At 36.7% G+C, this 27597-nt stretch overlaps 1 protein-coding gene and 1 long non-coding RNA gene across 3 annotated transcripts in view; both read right to left on the bottom strand.

The window, feature by feature from the left end:
* Window positions 1–15329, bottom strand: part of LOC139126957 (uncharacterized) — a 64335-nt gene extending 49006 nt beyond the window's left edge. The window contains exon 1 of the long non-coding RNA XR_011550879.1: window positions 15175–15329. This is a non-coding gene — a long non-coding RNA (uncharacterized lncRNA). The remainder of the gene's footprint in view (window positions 1–15174) is intronic.
* Window positions 1–27597, bottom strand: part of LOC139130144 (uncharacterized) — a 483832-nt gene that overhangs the window by 315877 nt on the left and 140358 nt on the right. The gene's annotated exons all lie outside the window — the stretch shown is intronic.

Below are 27597 nucleotides of genomic sequence, written 5' to 3' on the forward strand. Positions count from 1 at the left end.
TGACAAAACAGCAGTGTACTTGTCCCTGTGCATTGGTAATGCGTAGATAGGTCACTGTACCATATCCCTTCTCGCTAGCATCAGAAAAATTGTGTACGTGTAGTTGGTATGATTTCACCTCTCCAAATTCTGCTGGTTTGTAACATCTTTCCACTTTGAATTTCTCTAGCTGCTTCAAGTCTGACAACCACTGCTGCCATCGTTTTGCTTTTGCTGGTAATATAGCTTGATCCCATCCAATTTTGTGATAACTCGGACAAAGTTGGACATAGTTTTTGAAAACAAAAATCAAATTAATCTCAACCACGCGCCCGACAGTATGCAGTTCCATGATTGCAATGCTTACGGAACTCACTGTAATGCGACCAGAGTCGAGTACATTGTTTCCTAAGATTATTCACGTAATTCCTTCGAAAGCTACGAGCGTTACATTCTTGTGTTTTCGTCTTTAGAATTACCGATGTCATAGTCTATGGAAATATTGATTTAATTACACACTTTTTTGTGGTTTAACGTGTCGCGGGCCTATCAGTTGAAACAGTTACATGTTCTGCTTTATGAAAGTACTCTATGCGCCGAAATGTCAGGTAACGGTGGGGGTCCATATTGATACGATCCCCATTTTCCAACATAACTTACACAAAAGGACTTAATATTTGCTAAATTGGTGTATGTTTGTCAGACTTTAAATGATTATAACTAATTTCTACAAATTTTTGCGTCAAACGAAATTTGATCGCTGGAGAAATACGGGCCGCCATATTGTTTGTTTATGTTGACGAGAGCATCGACGATCGACATAAAACAAGTTCCGATACACAAAACTTGATGACCTTGACGCAGGTTGTTGTGACGTAGAGGGACCAGAATATAAATCCCGGTATTTTCTGTCCAGAGTCGACAAACTTTGCTTTTGCATGTGATAAACAGTTTTATTTGTTGTGGACTTTAAAAAAATATAAAAAAGTGCACAGTGTCATTTATGACAACCGGAAGCTTAAGGTCAAAAAAAAACTTTAAATAACAATTTATAGATGATAACCTTTGGGCTAAAATCGTTCCGTAAACAGTACCATACTCGGATGGAGTCCCTTAGAGTGAGAAAGGAGAATAATAGGACATATACAGTATGGTGTTTTGTTCACTTTATATGTCATATAGTTATTCACTCCCGTTAAATTCGATCTGTAGTTGGTATAGATAATGGTACACCACCACCTTTCTCTTCGTCTTTGCCAAAATAAGGGGTAGTACTCTGGTCATATTATCATTAATTTTATATTTGAAGTCCTTGCACTAGGGCACAACGGTATGGGCCTATAAAGGAATGTAAATTATTTTCAAAAGCTTGTGGTAATGGCTTATACACGGACAGGAGACCATAATCAGTTGAGTACGGTACATGTGCCGTTTGAAGTCAAATGTTCATCGTAAAGTGGCACTTCCACTTGGTAACATTTTAAAGCACATTTTTAATGCCAAAGGTCGATATTTTACGTGGCGACTGCGCGAGGATTGCGAGATGTCGATAAAAACATGTCTTCAAAAAAGTAAAAAGTTTGAATTCCGACGGCCCACCTAAATTCAGCTTCCGAACATCGAACGTTTGGCACTGGGCCATTGTCAACTAAGCTAGGGAGTGCGAGTCTACGCTTACGCTGCTGTACGCTACAGTACTATTCGCGTCGGTCATCGGTCATGCCCCGTGGGAGAAAGCTGAGTCTTACTGAAAAAACAAAAAACAATTTTGCTGATTCCACCAGAATTCGCATAGGTGACTAGCACAGTTACGTGCGGTTGATACATAGCGTCTGCCGCGTGGTGTGCATCGACTCATACCACGCTCGCGGCGAACCACACCTATTGTGTGGCAGACGACAAAATGTAGTCATTAGAGGCGGTTAATATTTCACACGTGAAAACAGATGTTTATGTGGTATTGGTTAAAAATATAATGCAACTGATTTAGAATAATGAAAACGCCAAAAACTGAGGAGAACTTTTAAAAAACTTAAGTGAGGTAAAGGCATAATGCTGTATATGAAGTCTTTGCAGTAAGAAGTAGATTAATTGCGTCAGTCGAACTTAGTGTAGACTCCCTAGAATATCGTCAATCAACACAACAACAAACCTTCGGAGGATTTTGGGTCAAAATCAGAAACGATCGTAAAACTTCAGGATGTGAAAATTACGCTCGGGAAGTGACATAGTTTTATCGATATCTCGCGATGCGCGCGCAGTCGCCACGTCAAATATCAACCGTTGGCATTAAAAAAATGTGTTTTAAAAATGTTACCAAGTGGGAGTGCCTCTTTAGCCAATGAAGATCTTCATTTCTAGAGGCCTCTAAACAGAAGACATACTATTAGGAATACTATGTTGCGTTATCAATACTAACTGAAATTTTCAACTTGAACCTTTAAATAACCATTAGGGAAATGATAACCGATGTGTCAAAATCTTCGTGAAATGACTCAAGCTGGAAAAATGCATGACCGCCGTCCCTCCATACAGGACTGTAACCCTGCAAAAGTGTTTGCAAGAAAAAGAGTGACTAACCCTAATTTTCCTGCGCAAAAGCATCTATGTCACAGTCCATATGAATAATATCTAAATTGTCATATATTTTCTCATTTGATCTTTGAACTTTAATAGAATACTCGTTAACGTCTATGTAGGTGCCATTTCTGCTTACTGCAGTGGTGGTAAATTCTGATGAAAACTACCCAGTTGTGACTCTGTTGCTAATTGAGTTAGAGTTCTATGATACTAATTAAGTAATCTGACCTGAATATCTTCAAACGACACACAGTATTCCATTTAGTCGTTACTTATTTCTCTTTTATTTGTGCTAGGCTAGCTCAGCTCAAACACGTCATGGTTGACAGGGGGGTCACTAGAAATTTTGGAGTTTCTAAAGCAATTCCTCCGACCCCCCCAGGCTGTAAATAATGACGGCTCCCTAAGGGGATAAATTACAAACTGTAAAAGTCTACAGGCTACTTATCTCAGCTGGGTCGACATAACACTCCGGAATCGAGCCATACAGTGAGACAAAGTGTATCGTCCTTTGACTTACTTGAAGACTTGATCGCAAAGTCATCGGTAGTGCCAAGTCTAAGTCCAGCGTGGCAGTGAGAAAAAGTAAAGAGTCCTTTTGCTTGCTTGAAGACTTGAGTGCAAAGTCCACGGCAGTGCAAAGTCGTACAGTATAAATCCAGCGTGGCAGTGAAACAAAGTGGACAGTCTTTTGGCTTGCTTGAAGGCTTGAGTGCAAAGTCTATCATGGTTCAGTATAAATCCAGCATGGCAATGAAACAAAGTCTTGAAAACTATACTGCTGGAGTTTCCAAAGTCCTGAAGTAACACGTCTGTGACAGGATCCCAAAAATTGTCTGACTAAACCACGCTGCCCAAGGTTTTATACTAATAGTTATATAAGAAAACATCACTGCTCTAAAACCATCTCAATCTGTGACTTGTTTGAATGCCCAGGAATGACTGTCCTAAGAATGTTCTAGTTTATTTAAACTCAAGGGTGTGAGAAAATGATCTACAGAACATTACATTGCATAGAAATTTTGTAAAATCATCAACAGTTGCAGCTTCTGCCCTGTTACTGGGCTCAAGTTTAGATTTTTTCAAAATAAAAGTAATGAAATATGGCAAAATGTTTCTAGATTTTTAAAATTATTACAAAACATTACAACAATTGGTTCACTTAAAAATGGTATACATTTTTCATTGAATTACCTACAAATACTTAGAATTGGAAAATGATAAGCATAAAAGGGAACCAAAAAATTTTCAAGTCCCCCACTACTACCCAAAATTTTCGAATGCCCCCTGAATTCCTCAAGCCACCTTAACAATCTTTTGTGAACGCACCATAAGGGTATCCTTCACGATACATAGTCTGGTTTCCGTAAGAACCACTCTTCTCAAACTGCCTTGGTACGTATTTATGATGTGTTACTTGACATTATATTACCATGCCCTGCCCGTCGCATTTTGATTGGGCGAGCTGAACCACGTGACTGACCACCACAAATACACAGTAATGGTTTGGTTACATGCCCGTGAATATGAAAAATAAGATTAACAACTCAAAGTATCGTAACTTCACAGCTCAAACATTAATCATAATCAATCACAAAATAAAATGGAGCACTTGTAGATCAAGTTGAGATACTTTTTTCTGAAAACATCTCTGGATTTGCCAATTTTTTACAGCGCACGTGACAGTGCGTCGCGTATTGCTTAGTTTCTGGGGCCTAGTTGTCGTTTGCTCCTGATTTGTAGTTATCAAACGTCTATAGATGAAAAGATACAGCTAGTTTTATATTCCAAATATAAAGTGTTCACAGTTTTCTAATAAACTACTATATGAAGTGTATCAACATTATCGATGAACATTTTTACAGACATACACTTTTGACCAGCCATACAAGCAAAGCACATTGACATGAATATCACACACATAAATGTGGAGATAAAGCATGTTTTATTATGGAAAACATTTTAAAAGTTTGCCATATAGACTCCCATATATCATGATTTGATATGTTCGGAAGAAGCACTATATCGGCGACATTTTGCCTTCCCTCGAGGGGGATTTCAAAGTAATTGCAGGAAAGTAGGGGATGAGCTTGAATGCATTGTGAGTCTGTTAAAGGCAGGGGGAGGCTATAAATACCCCCTATCTCCCTGGGCATTCATAATCCAACATGAGTGGCACATGGTAGCAGCTTCGACGAATGCTCCTGAAAATCTGGAGCTTTCAAGAACCATGGTGTAAATTGAAGCACTGTTCCAACATGTTACGTTTGTGAATACTTGTGGAATCACCTTGTTGCCGAATGCTTTCAGTTTTTTTCCATTTTAAGTTGCTTTTTGATGCCAAAACTGCTTCGATGCTGTGTTCGAAGCGTCCAAAGAACAATAGATGAAAGCATTCAAACAGCTGCCAATCACGAGGGTACGCGCAAAGGTGCAAACGATCAAACATTTGTTGTGTACATCGGATCGATTTCGATGTCAACAATGAATAAACGATTCTTACTATATACTGAGCAAAATACTTGACCAACGGTTACATGGACATAACCGGACCCATTTTGGATTGAGCACGAATAGCTACTTTCCTAACTACTTTCCGCCGAAATCAATTCGACTCCGTTCTATGCCTACGCATGGAGCTACCAAAGTAGTAGCTCCATTGGCTACCCAAATCACTCAACCGCTCACAGACGGCGAAAAATTGCTCTCGTGATGTCCAAAACCGTTGTTTGCTTGCGATGCACGGACAAAGGCTTATGCAGTGGCCGGCCTTTGGATACGTTCATGCATGGATGTAAAAAACATCCATGGTTCATGCGACGATTATACAGGTGCCCATGAGCTGCATTATTTCCGGTCGGGTCGGGGCAATGAAACTAAATCGCGATCCATTCATCTCTGTTGGAGTTATCCAAAAAGAGACACTTGCTACAGACTATAGCATCAAATGGTGACCGTTCAGACTGAAACATGATGAAAGGTCTGAAGATCGCCGTTATGTTGTCCTTCTCTATACGTTTTCCTAAGCTTGTTTTTTTACTAAATTGCTCTCATATTATCTGACGTTTGTTTGAAATCTTTATCAATGTTTCTTTCCCAACCAGAGCACAACATTACCTTTTTTTTTTACTTTCAAGATGCACGGTAACCCGGTGTTCATTTATTATTAATTTGCTAATTAATAGACTCTTCTGTTCTTCCTCGATTGCCCGTAACTGACTTTACTATCCCGATATCGATATTGCGTTCGCACCCACGTGTCTTGAAACTTATGTCATTCACTGAAACAGTTTCGGACAAACTCAAGAAATTTGACAACTATTTACGAATAGTCGGCAAAATTTACAGAGACTAGCAACAATAATTACATGTATGGTCATTTTACCGTCTTTAGCCTAAGAAGGTTCGCTTGGCGGAAGCAGTATATCACGATCTGAGACCAATTTTACCCTACAGTGTGAGTGTAGTATTAATTCGAACAACTTAGATCATAATCTTACGCTGTTCCGAGTGGCCTGGGCATTTTTTATAATATACAATAAATTGAACCTATCAAAATTACTCTTCTTTACATTACTTGAATATCGATATTTTTTCTATATTTTTTTACTTTTGATTTAAACTCTTTTTTATTCCCCATTCGCGGCAGCACGGTGTACGGTTACAACCGTCATGTGACGACCGGAGTGTGCTTGTAAAGTTGTCGGGAAGTTGATCAGAAGAAAAAGCATTTTGTACCGGTATTTAGAGGCTGCAGCTCGGCATTTTTCAAGACAAACGACCCATTATACATGTCCTACATCTTTGAAACGGGGATTACGGTAATCTTTCCTGTGATGAAAATTTTGTGAACGTCTTTGCAATGTGTTCCCACGATGAGTGTGAACTGATTCTTTGTTAGTAAAAATCGTCAGAAATGGTTCAGTGGCCGTGATAAAATAGACTCGGGTGCAAAAATCATTGCGAGGAAGATAGTAAGAAATTCACTTGCTGTCGAATTTCTCAACAGGAATAACCTATTTTTACGCGTTGTGTATAAGAAGACAGCGGGCTCTTATAATCTCGCAAAATTATTGATATTATGTCTTTGTGTTGAAAATTTTCGATCGAAGGCAGCAGCTCAAATCAACAGCCGTGGTATATTGGGAATCGTGTTTATCACTGGACGCAGAACTATAATGTATATACTTTGCTATCAACATTACGTTATGTACCAATGTACGCACCTGAAAGTTATAGAGTCAGCTGTGGTATCGGCAGTAACACATTCTGCCTCGTCTTTTGTAATTTCAAAGCTAGAAATTTTTACCCTGACATATAATACAGCGACCTTGCACACTAATGATCATTCCATTGTTTCTGTTGGGGTTTGTTGGTTTTTTATTTGCCCCGTTGCCCCGGTAAAATCTTTTCCATACGATACATAGCTGAATTTTTTTCAAGGTAAATTTAGTATATTCCGAGTTTGTATGGTAAAGTTTTCTGGAGTGAAAGGTTGAGTTGACGCTGATAGAGTAGACATCGGGCCTGGTACAGTTGACTGAGTCCGGTCGGTTTGGGGTCGTTTAGTCCAGAAACCTTCAAAGTTCTGTATGATCATCGTACGGCATTTGGGTGTTTTAACTCAATTTTTTTTGACAAAATTCCTTGTGTTGTTTTTGTCACCGTCATACGCGTATACGGACGGCTTTAGATTAAAAACGGTAAAAATATTCAGTGCTCGTAAATGCGTGCAAAGTTTATTCAGTGACTGTTTACGCAGTATAGTCGTCAATACGACTAGGATTTGCCACCACGTAACGAGTGTAATCCTGCATCAATAGTCCATAAGAAAATTTTGTGCTGAATCGAAGGAGGTAAAAATTACAGTAGAAAGTTTGTCCATTTTCCGTCAAAGTTGTGATCTGCAAAATCTTCACTGTGCACAAACTACATGAGTGGCTGTTATAGGTCTACACGTCCAACGTGCTATCCAATGCTCCTTGTTACGAACTATGTTCAAAGCGCTGAGTTAAAGACACTGATGAAGTACCGGGTACATTGATTTTGTTCAAAACCACTGCCTGTTTGTTCCTCGTGTTGTTTTTTGTGTCCCTAACGTCGACTGGCTCTATGTTGCGTACACACATAGCAGTCGGGATTAAGATTTCCTGGATGAAATAGATACACTCATAGTTTATTCCGCCTCTGAAGCAAAGATACACACTGCTTTACATGTGCCACTCCTAGGCCCTGGGATCGATTGCCATACCTTTAAGGGGTATTTGAAAAAAAACATCTAAAAACTCTTTTATCAATCTCCCGTCCCCTTCAGAGGTGTTTGTGAATGCAATATTTTTTTTTCTACAGACGAGGCGCAAGTTTATGCCATATCGTCTTGTCGTACATTAATTTTATTCATTTATTTATTTGTTTATTTATTTATTTATTTATTTATTTATCTGTTTTGACGGCTCCACGGGCCTGAAGGTCCGATAAAAGACTCAAGGAAATAAACAATGTACAAACAGACAAGCAAACAATGCAAAGTCAACAGAAATACAAAAATAAACATAAAGAAATTAACAAGCGACCTAGCGGCCGATATAGCTCCGCTGTGTTTATGTAGAGAATAACTATTTTTGACACATTTTGATGAAGAAGGTGGAAATCTTTGATAGCTCAATGCAGTGGCCAGAAAAAAGTGGCTAAAATAGCTGCAAAAATACACAATCGAAGATTTCATCATACTTTGAATATATCACATCAGATCATCCCTAAGAACATGTCAACCAAAGCTATCTGATGAGTAGTTTTTTGGAGAATAAAATTTTCTGACCAAAAATGGCAACAATTGCCCCAAAAAATAAAATGTGCAGATTTCATCATAATTTCAAAAGATCAAATTCAGTTCATCTATAGAAACCTGTATACCAAATTTCAAAGCTGTTAGACCAGTACTTTTTGAGAAACACATTTTTTAACCAAAAATGGAAAAAATTGACCCAAAAATTCAAAATTGCAGATTTCATCATAATTTCAATAAATATTATTTAGTTCATCCATTGAAATCTAAATACCAACTTTCAAAGCTATCAAATGAGCAGTTTTGGAAATACGCATTTTTTGACCAAAAATGGCAAAAATTGCCCAAAAAATACAAAATTACAGATTTCATCAGAATTTCAATAAATAACATTAAGGTGATCTGTAGGAACCTGTATACTACATTGCAAAGCTATCAGATGAGTAGTTTTGGAAATACACATTTTTTGACCAAAAGTGGCAAAAATTGCCCCAAAAATACAAAATCACAGATTTCATCAGAAATTCAATACATATTACTTAGTTCATCTATAGAAACCAGTATACCAAATTTCAAAACTATCAGACCAGTACTTTTAGAGAAATACATTTTTGACCAAAAATGGCAAAAATTGCCTTAAAATGCAAATCTGAATATTTCTGCACAATTTGAACAAATCTGAAATACATCATCCCTAGGGACATATGTACCAAATATCAAAGCTATCTGACCGGTAGTTTTGAAGAAGAAAATTTTTAAAGGTTTTTTTACCAAAAATGACAAAAATTGCCTTAAAAATACAAATATGCAAATTTCACCACGATTTGAACAAATCTGACTGAAGCCACCCTAAGTAAACTGCATATCAATTTCAAAGCAATCGGACAAGCGGTTTCAGAGAAGAAGTTTTTTTTACCAAAAACACCAAAAAATGCCCCAAAAATACAAATATGCAAATTTCACCACGATTTGAACAAACTTAAGAAATGTCACCCCAAGTGAGCTGCATATAAAATTTCAAAGCAATTGGACTTGCAGTTTCAGAGGAAAAAGCAATTGTTGACGGACGACGACGGACGACGACGGACGACGGACGACGACGGACGACGGACGACGACGGAAAATCAACCTATTTGATAAGCTCCGCGTCGCTGACAGCGGAGCTAAAAATACAATATGCACAGTATGTATACAGAGAAAGGACGCTAATAATATTTGGACACAAACCTCTTATAAAGCTGAATTGGATATTGAAATAAATAGATAGAAATATCTTATATTTAACCAGCAACATGGAATTTGAAATAAAGACGGAGCCCTGAAGCGTCTGAGTGGTGTAAATAATAGCATTTGATGAAAAATAGCGACAAAAATCTTTCTGAAACAAATTCGTTTAAAAGGTCACATCCATAACCTTCCACCGAAGTAAGAGTGAACGGACAATAAAATGCATGCAGGACTGTTTATAATCACTACTTTAGTAAAAACAAACTTTGAACATATATTTCACTCACTTTTTCCTCACTTTTTACTGTGAAAAATGGTGTCCGTCAAGGCAGTATTTTATCTCCATATTTATTTAATATTTATATGGATGATTTGAGTCTTCGTTTGAAAACTTTAAAAAAAGGTTGTAACATCGGCGGTCTTATTGTTAATCATCTCATGTATGCAGATGATATTGCTTTAATGTGCCCATCAGTCGGTGGGCTGCGTAATTTAGTGTATCTCTGTGAAACATACGGTATCGAACATGATATTGTTTTTCATCCAAAAAAATCAGAATGCATGTATTTCATTCCACGTAAATTTGGTCTTGGTATAGATAAGGTCCCACCAATTTATTTAGGGGGTAAGATCTTAAATGTTGCATCCCAACACAAATATCTAGGTTATGTGTTCTCAGAAAAATTGACAGACGACGCTGATATTACGAGACAAGTGCGTAAATTCTATGGCCAGGCAAATTCACTGATTCGCAATTTTGCACATTGTAATAATCAGGTGAAGGTTTCGTTGTTTCGCTCGTATTGCACTAATATGTATTGTTCTCAGTTATGGTGGCAATATAGTGTAAAGAATATGCACAATATAAGAGTGGCTTTTAATAATGCCTTTCGTATTCTCCTGAGTCTACCACGGGATTGCAGTGCTAGAGGGATGCTTGTATCAAACAATGTTCCATCTTTCGACTCTCTCAGACGGAACCTATTGTATAGATTCTCCGTAAGACTGCATAATAGTAACAATAGCATCTTGAGGAAAATAGTGAGCTCCGATGTATTTGTATTCTCAAAGTTTAATGAGTCTTACAGAAAGACAATGTATCTTTTACACCGGTAGTTGTATGTAGCTGGTCTTTTTAACACAGAAGCTTTAACTCTGATTGCGCTTTGTACCTTTTACTTCCCTGTTTTTTTAACCTCCTTTTTCTTTCTTTTTGTAGTTCCAATGGTCTGGGGTTTTTTGTTCTGTTAGATAGGTGTCTACGTGATTTTTTTTAGTGTTATATGGGATGTAGTTTACAAATCCTGATTTAAATAAAATAAATAAAATAAATTTCAGAAAACCTTTTTGAGCATTCTCGACATGGTCACTTAAATATTGGCAATGGGAGACAAGACCACAGAGCAGTACACTAATCTGCTTCTTACTAAAGATACATACAATGATGTCGAAGCTCTCGGAGAAGGAAATGTATGACAGGATCTCTTATCAAAAAAAATTATGAGAGCTTGTGTAAACATTTCTTCAATATAGCTTTTGAATGAGAAATAAGAGGATGCAGAACTTTGGGAGAGGAGGCTAACATTTTACATCGATTTTACATCGGCACCTGGATTTTCTGACCCGCTGCGCAATGGCCACTGCCAACTTCACTTTGTAAACCATATATAACCACATGTGTGGAGACCTCAAAGATGTCCCTGACCTCAAAGGTGTCCCCATGTTTTCAGTTGAAAGTGATTTCCCTGAAGTCAAATTAAGTTTTTTTATTCATATCTTGGTATAAAGTTGAAGAACTTTGTAACATCCTCAGTACTGATCTGTTGTTCTAGTCGTTTTTGACAAATGCATCCACCTTTATCATGCCAAATTGGACTTATAGTGAATGCTTGATAAGTTTGTCAGCCTAATTACCAGCTAATTGATGTTGAGTCTTAAATGGCTGCATTTGATTGAACTTCTGGTATACATTGGCTACACTTAGATTTACTTGTGCTCAAAGTTGATATGATGATATTTCATTTTTATCATAATTACATAGTTAATGAATGTAATTAGACTATATATCAAATCTATATGTCAAAAGTGAATCGAGTGAATTTGATCAGACTTCTAAGTTACAAAAGTTATACTAACATTAAGTCATACTCTTGGTTCATGGGCATAACCTATCAGTTGAATTTATCAGATTTCCAAGGTACATATCAAAGCTGAATACTGTGAATTTGAACAAGTACAACATTGATGAATGTTGGATAGATGGATGGATTACCCGGATAATTCTGACGATTATATGCTTCTACTGCTATATCCACCTATTTTAAAAGGATTGAATGAATTGATTTTTTGACATAAAAATATGCAAAATGCCAAGTGCTATATCCAAGTACTTTTACGTAATTATAAGAATGTGCTTGTCTTCAAAAATGTGCTAGGTGATCTGCAAAAATTATGTTACTAATTGGATTATGTTACACTTTGTTCACTTTGTCCAACATTTAGTGTTTAAGTAAGAAAATGTAGTCAAATCCAAAAGTGTCCCTGTGACCTGAAAAGTGTCCTTGGATGATTTTTAGTGGTTATATGATCCCACTAACATAATATCAAACTACTTATACGTTAATCGTAGGGATTTTTTTGACTCCAAAAGTGTGATAGGTAACCTGTCGAGTGTCAGTAACTAATATGATTATGATACACGTCACTCTTTTGTGTAAGATTTGGGATTGTATTTAAAAGAGACATATAAATCTAAAATGTCACTATGCCCTCAAAGGTGTCGCAGGAAAATTCAATAAATATCAAACATCAATGCGGAAACAAATTACGCAACACGAAGAACACATTTAAATCACAAACAAACGCACAACAACAACACAAATAAATTGATATTTGCTACCAAATATAGTCCACACATCAAAACAAAAGACATCAAACAAGCACTCCTGAAGAACTGGGAAGAAATAGAAAAAGACCAAACACTAAATAATTTATTCACGATGAAACCGATCATCGCTTACAAAAGAAATCCAAACATTGGCGACACACTCATAAATGCACAAGTACACAATCTTAGAGAAACGACCGAACAAAATGAAACACAACAAACTGACCCGAACATAAGTATTCTAGCCTCCTTGCTGGACGAACAAAACACTGACAATAATTAAGCCACAAACAGTGAAACATAAATCAAAGGAGAGCAATCTCCAAAAAAGCGACTAAGGGAGAGACCACACACTGGTTTCGAAACGTAGCGTCAAAGGATCACCCTGTCATTCGTCAGCCAGATTACGGCTACGTCTCGCCATGGCTTATATCTACACCAATAGCCAAACACAAAAAAAAAACAAACACAAACACAGAGAACGAAAAAATAGTGTAGGCGATGTGTGCAGCCGCTTTCCCTTTACTATATGCTCCCTCTACTATATTCAACTTCTTTTAGATAATTGAAGGAATATGTTTGACTTCAAAAATGTGTTATGTAGGTGACCTGTAAAGTATTATCCGTAAGTGAAACTGTAGTTCACTTCCTTGGCTTCGTTCAACATTTAATATTAAAGGAAAAATAGATTTGACTCCAAAACTGTCCCAGTGACCTCAAAAGTGTACCCAGATAATTTCCGTGGTTGTGACTCCACTGCTTTATCCAACTGTCTAGACGTATTCTAAAGTATTCGTTTGACTTGAAAAACGTGGAGGATGACCATTCAAGTGTTTATTTCTTAAAGAACTATTGTACACATCCATTGCTTTGACTAACATTTAGTATTGAATTAGGAAAATATATTGAACTTCAAGATGTCCCGGTGACCTCAAAAGTTTTCCCGGATGATCTCCATGGTTACAAGCTCAAATTGATATATCAAACTACCTATATGTAATTGGGGGGATTTGTTTGACCTAAAAATGTGCCGGATGACCCGTGAAGTATCAGTTACTGATAGGACTCTAGTACATTTTTTCGCTTTATCCACCATTTTGGATTAAATTAAGGAAGTACATGTGACTCCAAAAAGTGTCATGTGACCCTAAGGGTGTCTCTGGAAAACTGCTGTATTGCACTAGTTATACATAATTTAAGAAAAGTTTTCAACTTAAATATGTGTTAGGTCATAAATAGATATGACTTCAAAGCATCGATATTACTTTAACACGTTCCCTCAATTTTTCCAATATGTTTTTTCAAAACACTAGTTCCCCCTAACAACTCTTCAGAGAGCTAATTTTGTGTATTTGTTTATATGAGTTGAAAAAGATTACATGTCGTCAACTCGTAAGACTTCAAAACCGTACATGACTTCCATATCATCTCAATATATGGTAGGTATATTTTTGAAATAACAAAACAACATCCCCAACTGATAATTCAGTTTCGAACCCTATTCTTTTGTTTTCGCATCCATTTATGTATATAGTAGCGATTAGCAAAATGTCGATATGACTTCAAATGCGTCATTGTATGAAGTAGGTATGTTTCTTTAGACACTAGCCCTCCGTGTTGTAAACTCTGTCCTCAGCTTAATTTTTTATATTTTATCCACCTTTAAGTATTAAATTGCAGCTAAAATTACTTCGACATTGTCCATGCGGCTACAAAAGCGACCATTAGAATGTTAGTCTCCTCAGCAAACGTTCTATATCCTCTTAAACACATTAGCAGTAGGTATTGGAACAGAAAAGAACAAAGTACATTCATTCGCAGGTCATTCGGTCAATGGCCTTAGACGATCACCCGGACGGCCTGCCATGGTACCAGAGATGTTGTAAGCTCGATGATGTCTTCACAACCAGCGTTCTCGGTCATGTACATACGATAGAAGTTGAAAACAAACCCTCGAGGTATTTTAACCCGATCGGCAATATTTAGCAATTTAATGTCACTATTAAGGAAAAGGTTGGTTTATTTTTTCACTGAAGAACATAATTTTTAGCAGCTAAAGAGCCAGAAACAAATTTAACACCTGAATTAGTATATCTCTACCAAATACTTTGTTAAATAATCGCTGCTAAAAACCAAAAAAGAGCAAAACAAAACAGAAAGAGCAAAATACAAACCAACAAACATTGTAAAAGAAATGAAATATGGGTAGAGATTTTCAGGATAGGTCGCGATGAATTTATTTTTGAAATATAGATGCCACTATAATGATATTACTATTTCTTTCTTTTCTGTTCGTAAATATTCGAATATTTTTCAATAAAGTCAACAAACACTCTATGTTATTATCTAACACCAGAAAACTATCCGGCTATATAGTAATAGAGTGATTTAGTTTTACAATAATCTTAAAATTAACCTGTCCCTCATTAATGTACAATTATGATACCATTTGATAACGTATCAAAGCAACATGTACATTTTCTTTTTTTATCCCCGATAGTATCAGTCATCTAGTAATACAATGTACTGTGTACGATATTAAATGTTTTTTATTAAAATAACAAAATTGGAAACTACACTCTCAGAGAATGAAATGACAAGTTTAGCAGAGCATTTCTACATGGCTTGCGTTAAGACTCAAAGTCAAATTTTACGGACAGAAAGAAATTAAATGATTATGGATCGACACAGTCATATATTTAAGCTTCAACCTTACCTTTAGGTCTTGTGCACTGATTGTTCCACCTAAAATAGTCGTCAGGAATGGTGTGGTCGAATGAGCCGGTTAAAAACCCAAGAAAAAATACCGTAACGCACGTTTAAAACTGCCACAAACACCACCATCGATATCTGCCATTGTTGTATATGAGCAGAATCTGAAGAATATAATTTACATGTTTTATCAGTATTGCATAAGTTAAAGCTTTTGTATGAATATATGTTCGATTTTGAGCTATTGCCTTAGGTTTGTAATGAAAAGAGACTACTGGGGAAAGCAATACATTTATTGTTGTCGAAAAAAATCATTAATCTGTTGACTACATCGAAACTCATGTTTACATATCACAAGCAACTTAAGTAAAAATATCTGCAACTTAAGGTTCACCAGTAAATGTAACCAGGAAACGTCAACTGGACCCGCCGCGTGAACCACTTTTTCTAATCATGGGCAAAATAAAATGAAAAAAACCGCAAAAATAAGCGACGATAGTGTATAAGCAAAGTGCTGTATAAAATAGAACTGTAAACAAAATAACTGACACTAATATTCCATTCAGAACTGTACACATATGTCACTGTTATGTTATGCTGTCAAAACTGCATTGCTGCACTAAAAGTCAAACCGCAGAACTGTTGCTGCACAAAACTACTACAGCAACGCTGCCGTGCATTTATATTTGCGTACTCTCCTATGTTGCTTTTATGTTTTAGTGCGTTTTTGTTGGTGAAGAATAAACAAAATTGAGAAAAAAGGCGTAACCGCATCATTTTTGCAATATGTCTAGGATAAAAAAACTAATATTTAGTTTTCTTGGCCTAAAGCTACTTGACACAAATTGCCAAATCGTATATCGTTGATGATGATGATGATGATGATGATGATGATGATGATTATAATCATAATTAAAGCTGCAAGCAGCCTTGGCGGGGCCCAAGCGGATAACAGGGTTTAAAGTCCTTGCACTTATAATATTTTATGCAAAATTTAAGCCTCGAAAAGTAGGATTTTGAGCATCATCTCATGGTAAAATATTAATTGGAATTTAATTTCAAAATTATCATGGATGCCGCCGAAAAATATGCGAGACAGTGGGCTGCAGTTGAGGAAGTTGATGTGGAATGCCTCTCTGACTGGCTGAGCAAAGTCAGAGACAAATTAAATCACGTATTTCACATCTCCGTTCTCCCACTAAAGGAGTAAATTCTTCCTCAGTATTAGATGACCCGTCTGTCAAAGCATGCCTTGATGCTTTATGCAACGAATATGTTGTAGTTCCTGCAGACAAAGCTTCAAACAACATTATCTTTGTCTGTAGGAATTATTCTATCCAGTGTATAATAGATGAATTAAATCTTCATTCAGATAAGAGTAAAACCATCTATACTCTTTTCTCCCTTTCTGATGAAGATATTTTTTCAAACCATTCATCTATGCTCAGTGAATTTGGCATTCCTTTGAAAGAGAAGGACAAAACACTGCCTATGTTGTATTGGATACCGAAACTGCACAAGAACCCTTACAAACATCGGTTTATTGCAGGATCAAGCAAATGCACTACTAAACATCTGTCACAATTATTGACTATAATTTTAACAACCATCAAAAATGGTCTTTTTCGATATTGTGACAAAGTCTATGAAACGAGTGGGTTGAATCAAATGTGGATATTTAAAAATTCCAAGGACTTGTTGCTTGATTTAAGAGTCAAGAAAAACAAGTACAGGTCAATCCGAACATTTGACTTTTCCACACTATACACCACAATTCCCCACGATAAACTTAAAACAAGGCTGTCATCTCTTGTTAAACAAGCTTTCCTGCATAAAAATGGCAGTAGAAGGTACCAATACATTATATCAAACATGGGTCAGGTTATTTCAGTAACAACATGGATGCCCAGCACAAATACACAGATGAAGAAATTATTAACATGCTTAATTTTTAATCGACAAATTATTTGTTAAGTGTAAGTTTGGTGGTATGACCTTTCAACAATCTATCAGCATACCAATGGGTACAAATTGTGCACCACTTCTTGCTGACTTATTTCTCTATTCATATGAAGCAGAGTTCCTACAATCTCTCTACAAAGCAGGGTCTAAAAAACCTGCAAGGCGTTTTAACAACACGCACAGATATATTGATGATCTGATTAGTCTAAACAATCCAGACATATCAAATTACTTACATCATATATACCCTGATGAATTGGAAATCAAAGAAACAACTGAGAGTAGGAGCTCAGCTTCATATCTTGATCTGTTCCTGCAAGTGGGTACTAATGGGCTACACACCAAGCTGTATGACAAAAGGGATGATTTTGATTTTGAAATCAGAAATTATTCCACTTATCAAGTAATATTCCATCTGCACCTGCTTATGGTGTGTATGTGTCTCAACTTCTCAGATATTGTAGGGCTTGTGATTCCTACGCGGATTTTCAAATGAGACACAGCTTATTAGTATCAAAACTAGTGAGACAGGGATATACATCCAAAAGACTCGTGAGGACTTTCAAAAAGTTCTATGGTCGATATAATGACATTGTGGCCAAATATTACACCTCGGTCACTCAAATGATTAGCGACAGCATTCCCGGCTTTGACTTATAACAGTGATTCATATACTGTATCACTTCATACAATATTAGACAATTTTGGGACCAATCCTGACGGGTGTAGCATGCTAGCAGGGTACGCTTACCCATTCCGGACACCTGGTACCACCACTAACTATCAGTGGTTCAGGATGGTCCTACTTAAATTTGTAAATCTCAAATGTCCCATGGACCTGGTAATGTATTACCTTGAATGGAAATGATTATTAGACCAGTTTAATGTCATATTACTGTATGTTTCACTGGTAATTGCATGTTTTTTTGCAAAATCCAATATGGCGGCCAAAGTACTTCACCGATCGAATTGCCTATCAGAAACAATAATGTGCTCAGATATGAGTAAAATGTCATTTTATCGGTGTGTTGGTTCTTGAGAAGAAGAGCTTTAAATAGTAAATTGCGATTTTCGCAAAATCCAAGATGGCGGCCAAACCACGAGACCGATTGAACTGCCTTTTGCAATCTTGAAAGAGGTCATACTTAAGATGATACGAGTAAAATTTCAGTTCAATCGGTGTGTTGGTTCTGGAGAAGAAAATTTTTAAAGATTAAAGTGCGATTTTCACAAAATCCAAGATGGCGGCCAAACCATGTGACCAATCCATATGCCTTTCGCAAACTTGAAAGACATCACACTAAGGATGATGTGAGTAAAATTTCATCTAAATCGGTGTGTTGGTTCTGGAGAAGAAGATTTTTAAAGATTAAAGTTCGATTTTCACAAAATCCAAGATGGCGGCCAAACCACGTGACCGATCAAAATGCCTTTTGCAAACTTGAAAGAGATCATACTTAAGATAATACTTCTAAACTTTTAGTTCAATCGGTGCGTTGGTTCTGGAGAAGAAGATTTTTAAAGATTAAAATGGTATTTTTTGAAAATCCAATATGGCGGCCAAGGTCACGTGACCGCATGCAATTTTATTTGCCAATTCTTATGACCTTAGGTCATGCTTGCTATATAAAAAATTTCAAACTGCCTAGACCCCTAGGTCAGCAGGAAAAGCCATTTTTAGGTTTTTGGAAAATCCAATATGGCCGCCTGGTCATGTGACCGATAAGATTTTAAGGATAAAATGTGCGAGTACTCGTAGATACCTATCAACCCTGCAAGTTTGAGAATGTATGTTCAGCGGTTTCTGAGATCAAGAGTGACAAAAAAGTGACGGAAGAAGATGAAGAAGAATATTGAACTCCAGTAAAACCAATAGGGGCCCAAGCCGGTAGGCTTTGGCCCCTAAATATAGCTGCAAGCAGCAGTGCCGGGGTCAAAGCAATTTTAAGTGGAACAAGAAGGCAAGTGTCATCAGAGAGGGCAAAGGTCATCTTAGTTACATGTCGTTTTTGCAACAAAACTTTTGTTCGTAATATTACATCTGTCAACCAAAAATCAGAACACTAGGTTTATTTGCTATTTCAAAATTAGATATGTACGTAATTAATGAAGTGCAGCATGTGGCATCATAAGGTCTCCCATCGTACCTAATATGAAGGAAATAGCACTCTTGGTTTCTGAGGTATGGACAAATATGTATATTTGAGGTGATAAGGTCATCGAGGTCACGTGACATTTTGTCAAAAAAATTGTATCCCATAGCTATGCCTATGTACCAAAAGTCAGACCTCTAGCTCTATTGGCTTGCTCAAAATTAGATATGTGCATAATTAATGATGTGCGGGATGGATGTTGTAGCACTAGTGGTTACTGAGTTATGGACAAATATGTATATTTGAGGTCAAAGGTCATCGAGGTCATGTGAGATTTTGTGAAAAAATTGTTTTCAATACTTATCCCTATATACCGAAAAAACAGACCTCTAGTTCTATTGGCTAGCCCAGAATTGGATATGTGCATAATTAATGAGGTAGAGGATGTGGTGTCATAAGGTCTCTAATCATACCATATATGAATGGTGAAGCACTTGTGGTTACTGAGTTATGGACAAATATGTATATTTGAGGTCAAAGGTCATCGAGGTCATGTGACATTTTGTAAAAAAATTGTTTTCCATAGTTATCCCTATATACAAAAAATAAGACCTCTAGCTCTATTGGCTAGCCCAGAATTAGATATGTGCATAATTAATGAGGTAGAGGATGTGCTGGTCATGTGACATTTTGTTAAAAAACCTCAACACTGATACTTGTCCCTGTGTACCAAAAATCAGAACTCCAGCTCTAGTTTGAAGGCTGGAATTAGATATGTGCATTATCAATTAGGTATAGAAACATGCTAGGGTCATAGGTCAAGTTCATCCTCAAAATTTTGATGTGCAGGTTGGTCCCTGTTTGTTATTGTTCAGTAGTCACTGGCCCCATTGAACTCTTACGTAGGCCAGAATAAGCCATTGGTATAGCTTAGCTGCAGAGGTATAGGGAAGGTCAAAGGTCATTAAAAGTCAGAAAAATAATACTTTAAAATCTTCTTGTCAAAAACGGTATGGTGAAAATTCTCGAAATTTGGTATGAAACATCCAGGTAGTATGATCTAAAAAGTTTCTGTTTAGATTTTCGTTTTTTCGATTTTTATGCAAATTAGATGTAATTAAAATTTTTGATAATTAATAAGAGTCAGGTCATGTGACCAATCAAAATATGAAGGGTCAGGTGCACCAGTTCTTAGTATGCCTAATAGGTCCTGCAAGTTTGAAAAGGCTGTGCGCAACGATTTTGGAGATCCAGCTTTACAAAGAATTTACGGAACAAGAAGAAGAAGTGATCCTGAGTAAATACAATAGGGGGCAATCCCCATAGGGCTTTGTCCCCTAAATATTGAACAAGCCGCAAGGCTTGGGCCCCTTATTATTATTATTATCATCATCATTAGTAGTAGTAGTAGTTTTTCAAATATCTTTATGTCAGATAGGTCCCTACATGCTAAAACTGTAAAAGGAAAGTTTTAAATTGCCAGGAACCAAAGGAAATATAAATACAAATAAAAGAATATGGCTGCAAGCAATCTTAATCTGCCAGAGCAATCTTAAATTGGAAAAAGAAGGCAAATGTAATCAGAGAGGGCAAAGGTCATCACAGTTACACGTCCTTTTTGCAACAAAACTTTCATTCCTTATGGTACATCTGTCAACAAAAAATCAGAACACTAGGTTTATTGGCTAGCTCAATATTAGACATGTGCATATTTAATGAAGTACAGCATATGGTACCATAAGGTCTCCCATCATACCAAATATAAAGGGTGTAGCCCTTGTGGTTACTGAGTTATGGACAGATATGTATATTTGGGGTCAAGGGTCATCAAGGTCATGTGATATTTTGTGAAAAAATTGTTTTCAATTGTTATCCCTAAATACTAAAAATCAGACCTCCAGCTCTATTGGCTTGCCCAGAATTAGATATGTGCATAATCAATGAGGTATAGGATGTGCTGGTCATATGACATTTTGTTAAAATACCTTAACACTGATACATGTCCCTGTGTACCAAAACTCAGACCTCTAGCTCTATTGGCTTGCCAAAAATTAGATATGTGCATATTTAATGAGAAATGGCATATGGTACCATAAGTCTCCCATCATACCAAATATGAAGGATGAAGTCCTTGTGGTTACTGAGTTATGGACAGATATGTATATTTGGGTCAAGGGTCATCAAGGTCATCTGACATTTTGTGAAAAAAAATGTTTTCAATAGTTATCCCTATATACCAAAAATCAGACCTCCAGCTCTATTGGCTTGCCCAGAATTAGATATGTGCATAATCAATGAGGTATAGGATGTGCTGGTCATATGACATTTTGTTAAAATACCTAACACTGATACATGTCCCTGTGTACCAAAACTCAGACCTTTAGCTCTATTGGCTTGCCAAAAAATTAGATATGTGCATATTTAATGAGGTATGGCATATGGTACCATAAGGTCTCCCATCATACCAAATATGAAGGGTGTAGTCCTTGTGGTTACTGAGTTATGGACAGATATGTATATTTGGGGTCAAGGGTCATCAAGGTCATGTGACATTTTGTGAAAAAAATTGTTTTCAATAGTTATCCCTATATACCAAAAATCAGACCTCCAGCTCTATTGGCTTGCCCAGAATTAGATGTGTGCATAATCAATGAGGTATAGGATGTGCTGGTCATGTGACATTTTGTTAAAAAACCTTAACACTGATACATGTCCTTCTGTACCAAAAATCAGAACTCTAGCTCTATTTTGAAGGCTGGAATTAGCTATGTGCATAATGAATGGGGTATACAAACATGCTAGGGTCATAGGTCAAGTTCATCCTCAAATATTGATTTGCAGTTTGATCCCCTGTTGGTCATTGTTCAGTAGTCACTAGCCCCTGCCCCCCCCCCCCCCCGACTCTCACATAGGCCAGAATAAGCCATTGGTATAGCTTAGCTGCAGAGGTATAGGGGAGGTCAAAGGTTATTGAAAAATCAGAAAAATAATACTTAAAAAATTTTCTTCTCATAAACGGCAAGGTGAAATTTCTTGAAATTTGGTATGTAGCATCAGGTTGTATGGTCACAAAAGTTTCTTAACAGATTTTCGATTTTTCAATTTTTATGCAAATTAGGTGAAATTAAAATTTTTAATAATTAATAACAGCCAGGTCATGTATCCAATCAAAATATGAAGGGTCAGGTGCACCAGTACTCAGTATGCCTAATATGCCCTGCAAGTTTGAAAAGGCTGCGCGCAACGGTTTTGGAGATCTAGCTTTGCAAAGAATTTACGGAAGAAGAAGAGGAAAAAGAAGAAGAAGAAGAAGAAGAAGAAGTGATCCTGAGTAAATACAATAGGGGACAAGCCCCATAGGGCTTTGTCCCCTAAAAATCACTGCAAGTGATGGTCATCATTGTACAGAAAACGTCATGAATGACAAAAAATTGTCAGCAAGAAAGACATATCTTAAACCTATCATATAATAATTCAAAGGTGACACAACCTAGCGATGGACAAAGAACAGGGAAGTTTCTTAATGTTAAAATTGAGTTGACCATCATGAGTGTCACAAAGAATATCATCAAAAGCCCAAATAATATTAAAAGAATGTAAATTTTCATTGAGAAGATACTACTCAAATTCAAGTCTCAATCTGGGGGAAATCCTGCTTTTAAATATGTCCAAAGGATCAACAGGACCTTGTTTTTTAAACATATTTCTTCTTGCTAAATGAATACACACCTTAGCCATAGTAGAAAGGTAAATAACAAGAGACATTACACGTCTATGAATAAATACAGAGTTTTTAACAGGAGGATTAACGAAAAACCAAGCAATGTTTACAGCTTGTCAAGGTAAAACTAAACAAGACATTATAGTGGAAATAACACCTAGAAGCGGTTGAATGTTTCGACACTCAAGGAAAGTATGTAAAAGTGAATCAATGTCATTACAGAGAGAACAGTTGGCATCTGAACGAAAACCAGCACAGAACAAAAAAGACCTAGTTTGATAGGCTCCATGCATAATGCGCAATTGTAATCCCCTTCTTTCTTTATGATGGGATCACAATAACATGAAGCAACGTTTGGTTTGATGGAATGTGGAATGCTCAAAATGAACTTCCAGATGGTGTCTAATCTGTCTGGTAAACATGCATATTGATGAACCATTATCAAGTACTTGTAAATTGCACCTTTCTCAATTTTACACAGAAAATAATTGTGCTTTGTAGAATGTTGCAGCTGAAAAGAATACACAGTATCTGGTACATTGTTTGGATTGTTGTTACAAAATGATTTTTAATGTCGGATTTCAAACGAACAGGAATAGCCTTGTAAATACATTGTAAAGACAAAGAAATAATACGCTGTGAATGAATCGCAACTCTATCACACAAATCTGAAGAAGTTAACCAACGATTTTTCACAGTATTGAAAAGATCACCTATAGTTGTAACTTTAGCATTGACAAAGGCTGGTATAGTAAAAGGAGACTTATGAACGGGATGCATAATGAGTGGATTTTGAAAAAGAGGCTCTTTAAGAATGTCAGGAACACTCAGTGGGATTCCTTTACGAATTTTGTCAACAGAATTCCAACAATGTAATAAATCACGATAAAAAGCAGAATAGCAGCATTACAAAAATCAATGCCAGTCGTGAGAAGTAACTGTTGGTCATAATTGAGACCACCAATTCTTCTTAAATAAAAATCTGTGAAATAATACGACGGATGACGAACATCCAGATACAAATACTTTTGAATATATTTGAGACGTAAAGAAATACAACGAGTTTTAAGATGAAACAGGCCATGGCCACCTTGAATGAGAGGTAAGTACAGAGTTTCCGAAGGAATCCAATGACGTCCTTGCCAGAAAAATCTCAGAAAAAGGGTTTGAAGGAAACAAATTGTTTGATCATCGTGAGTTGTAAAAGTCAATCTGTGAAGTAATTTTGATGCTATCAGCTGATTAATGACTAAAACACGACCTCTGTAAGACATGCCAGGTGCAAAAGACGACCAAAATTTCACCTTGTTTTCAGTGATGTTCACTAATTCGGACAATAATTATTTGAGTTACCAACATACACACCGGGCAGTTTTAACCCTGTTGAGTTCCATTTGATATTTAATGGTGCGTCAGTACGATTTCGCCAACTACCAGCCAAGAGAACTTCAGATTTCTTTAGGTTAACTTTTGCATTAGACGCATTTTCATACGACTCAAGAGTGGACTTTAAGTACTAAAACCTTCATTTCTGTTAATAAAAACTTCAACATCGTCGGCATACGCAGAAAGGCATGTAGGAATAGGAGCTTCTGGTATTATCAATCCCCTTATGTTACTGTTATTCCTAATCTTGTCTAAAAATGGCTCTAAGGCAATCAATAAAGTTGACCAGAAAGTGAGCAACCTTGACGAATCCCACGATTAATTGAAATTGGAGCGGTAATGGAGCTATTTATCTTTAACACTGACTGAATATCTGTATAGAGTGTTTTAACACTGAGGCGACGGGTTCCCACAAGACCGATCTCACGTTTCCATGTTTGTCGGTCGGCAGCTGTCAGTTTGAGCAGTTATGGTCCGAACTACCCTGAGCTGACATGTGATCTTTACTGTGTTGATGTATTCGAGGTTCGTACAGCCTAGGGAGCCGTATGTAAATGTCAAATACTATTTGCATAATAAAAAATATTTTTATTACGCATTTGAGAGATTACAGACCGGGGAAATCGACTGTTAGCTACTCAGATGCATTTTTCATCGCACACCGACTCGCTCACTGCCAAAACAGGAATTGCTCTGGCTGAGACCTTGTCTTGCGATCGTCCGATGCAATCATCGTTGTAACTCGATCTTTACCCCAAATTAGACTCAATCATTCACTTCACACAACTACACTAAAAAGTACATCGTACTCAATGATAGTTTGCGAGTGAATGTGTTTTTATTTCCATGTCAACTGTGTAATAAAGGGTTGTAATACTGACAAATGTTCAGTCCGTGCATAGTCAACCCTTATAGAACAGGAATGCCTGTCAGTACCATGTGAAATGAGTATGCACATGGCTAGTTGGCATGGCTAAATGCATGTGCATAGGGAATAGGCAGTTAGGCAGTCCACATTCATTTCAGAAACATGTGGGTAACATGTGTATAGGCCGAAATATTTAAATGAGCTAGCCATTCACATACATGTGAACGAATGGTTATACATGTGAACGAATGGTTATTTTGAATCCACTCACATGTATCTGAACGAATGGTTATTTTGAACCATTCACATGTATGTGAACGAATGGTTATTTTGAATGACAGGGTCATCCTGACAGAAAAAGAGCATCATGAAAAGTACTTATTTGACACTGGATTTTACTTTAACTGATGTTGCTGTAATAAATTTGGTAGATACTGTTTCATTTGCATGTTTGCCAGCCAAGGTGTAAGCAAACATCAATAAGTGAAATCAAATTCCAGTGAAATCAAGTACTTTTACACAGGCTCTTTCAGTGAAGCATATGATATGATTGGTTGGAGATGTAATTTAACCATATTTGGCCTAAAACTAAGACTGGCCAAACAGAGTTAAAAGCAACTCAGACTCACCTGAACACAGCAAACACAAGCAGACTCACCTTTCCAAACATTCAAAATAAAAAGCACAAAATATATCTGTAAGTCTGATGACAAATTAAATAAATTTTTGGCTTGAACAAATTCCACAGACAAAGTGAAAAGTGATTTAGTCCAAGATAAGTTTTTAAAAGAGTTCATTTAGCTCTGGCCAAGTCTAGTCTTTCATGTCCTATTTTGTTTTGAAATTTGACATCGAAGACTTCTTTAGGTAAGTCATGATTATATTTGGCGAATTTCTCTTGGGCCTTGGCTGATATACACACTGAAATGAAAGAAAAAGAGGAGAATGGACTTAGCAACATTTATTAAGACAACAAATTTACAATATAGTTTTAGAACATGAGTGTGATTTGTTACGTAAACACATAGAAGAATTTATTACATGCATCTTTGCGAGTACAAAATTAACACATTGAAAGTGTAACATATCTAGAAATGTATTGGGCTTGTGTACGTTGTATTGACTTGACTAGTTGCCACAGCTACTAGTCCGATTAATTTATGTACTCATTACAGACTCGTCACATCATTACATCATTACATCATAATTTGAATCAATACAAGAAAGTATGTTACTGTCTGTAATACATGTAGCAAACAAGTTATTGAACTCATTAAAAATTACAGCTGCTGTCCTTTGAAAATTAAGACGCATCAAATTTCTGAATATTTTTTGTCTTTCAATACAAGGCTTCATACCTGGCAATATCATATTAAAAATGGATTTTAACAGTAACCATGTATAAAAGAAGTAGAAAATTGCAAGTAAGACCTGGTGGTACAAACAATCATAAGTTTACAAAGCCATGTTCATCCTACGATCTAGTTTTGTTTGTTTTTTTAATATTTTCATTTCGCCTAATTTTTTGCATACCCCGGAAAATTGAAAGCGAGCGAGAAATTCATCTGAAAATGTTTATTGAGCCAATTTTGCAATGTGAATAAAAACAGGCACAACTCATTATCTGATTGACTTCGAGTATGGGTGAGGCTCACATCTTCACGATCGCCAGCAAGTGCACACTGAAGTCAATGCACCACCATTTTGTCCATAGTCTGAAGTCACACATAGCAATGTATTCGATACTTGGCGCTACGTATTGGTGTTACCTCCTTGAGGTAAAATGTATTCGGAATCAAAATTTCTACCTCTTGAGCTCTTGAGCTTTATAAGAGTATTTTATAAATATGCATTTCAAATACTTACCGGTGTCTCGGTCACTGCATCCAAATAGGTCCCTATGTGATCCAACACTGTCGCGGGGGAAATACACTTTACCTTCATGCCTACTGAACCATTACCCCTTAGACATAACTCACTTGTTGTTTGACTGAAAATGTGTCGTCGCTGGGGCTAGAAATGACCGAGAAATCAGCCATAATTTCTAAGATTCAGCTGATTAGCCGGTACTTCAAAAAACTCTGCGCAGTCTCATTTGAGAGATGAAATGTGATATCCGATAAGTCAAAAGGTCAAGGGTCGTGATCGTCGCAAAATTTTGACATTTCGTGTACGCGTAAACTGTTCTTTTAGATATTTATAATAAACAAAAAATGACTTAATATGAAGGGATCATTTAAATACGGAAGTCAAACACACTAAGTGAACACCGTTGCAATACTGATCTGCCTTGTTAAATTCCAGCATACTCATTTACGGGACCCTTCCGGTCGTACCCTGTTGCGTCCCGGCCACTCCATTGGAAACCATGGTCCCTCCAAGTCACGACATCGTATA

The sequence above is a fragment of the Ptychodera flava genome, chromosome 3 (genome assembly GCF_041260155.1).
Source record: "Ptychodera flava strain L36383 chromosome 3, AS_Pfla_20210202, whole genome shotgun sequence".
Lineage (NCBI taxonomy): Eukaryota > Metazoa > Hemichordata > Enteropneusta > Ptychoderidae > Ptychodera > Ptychodera flava.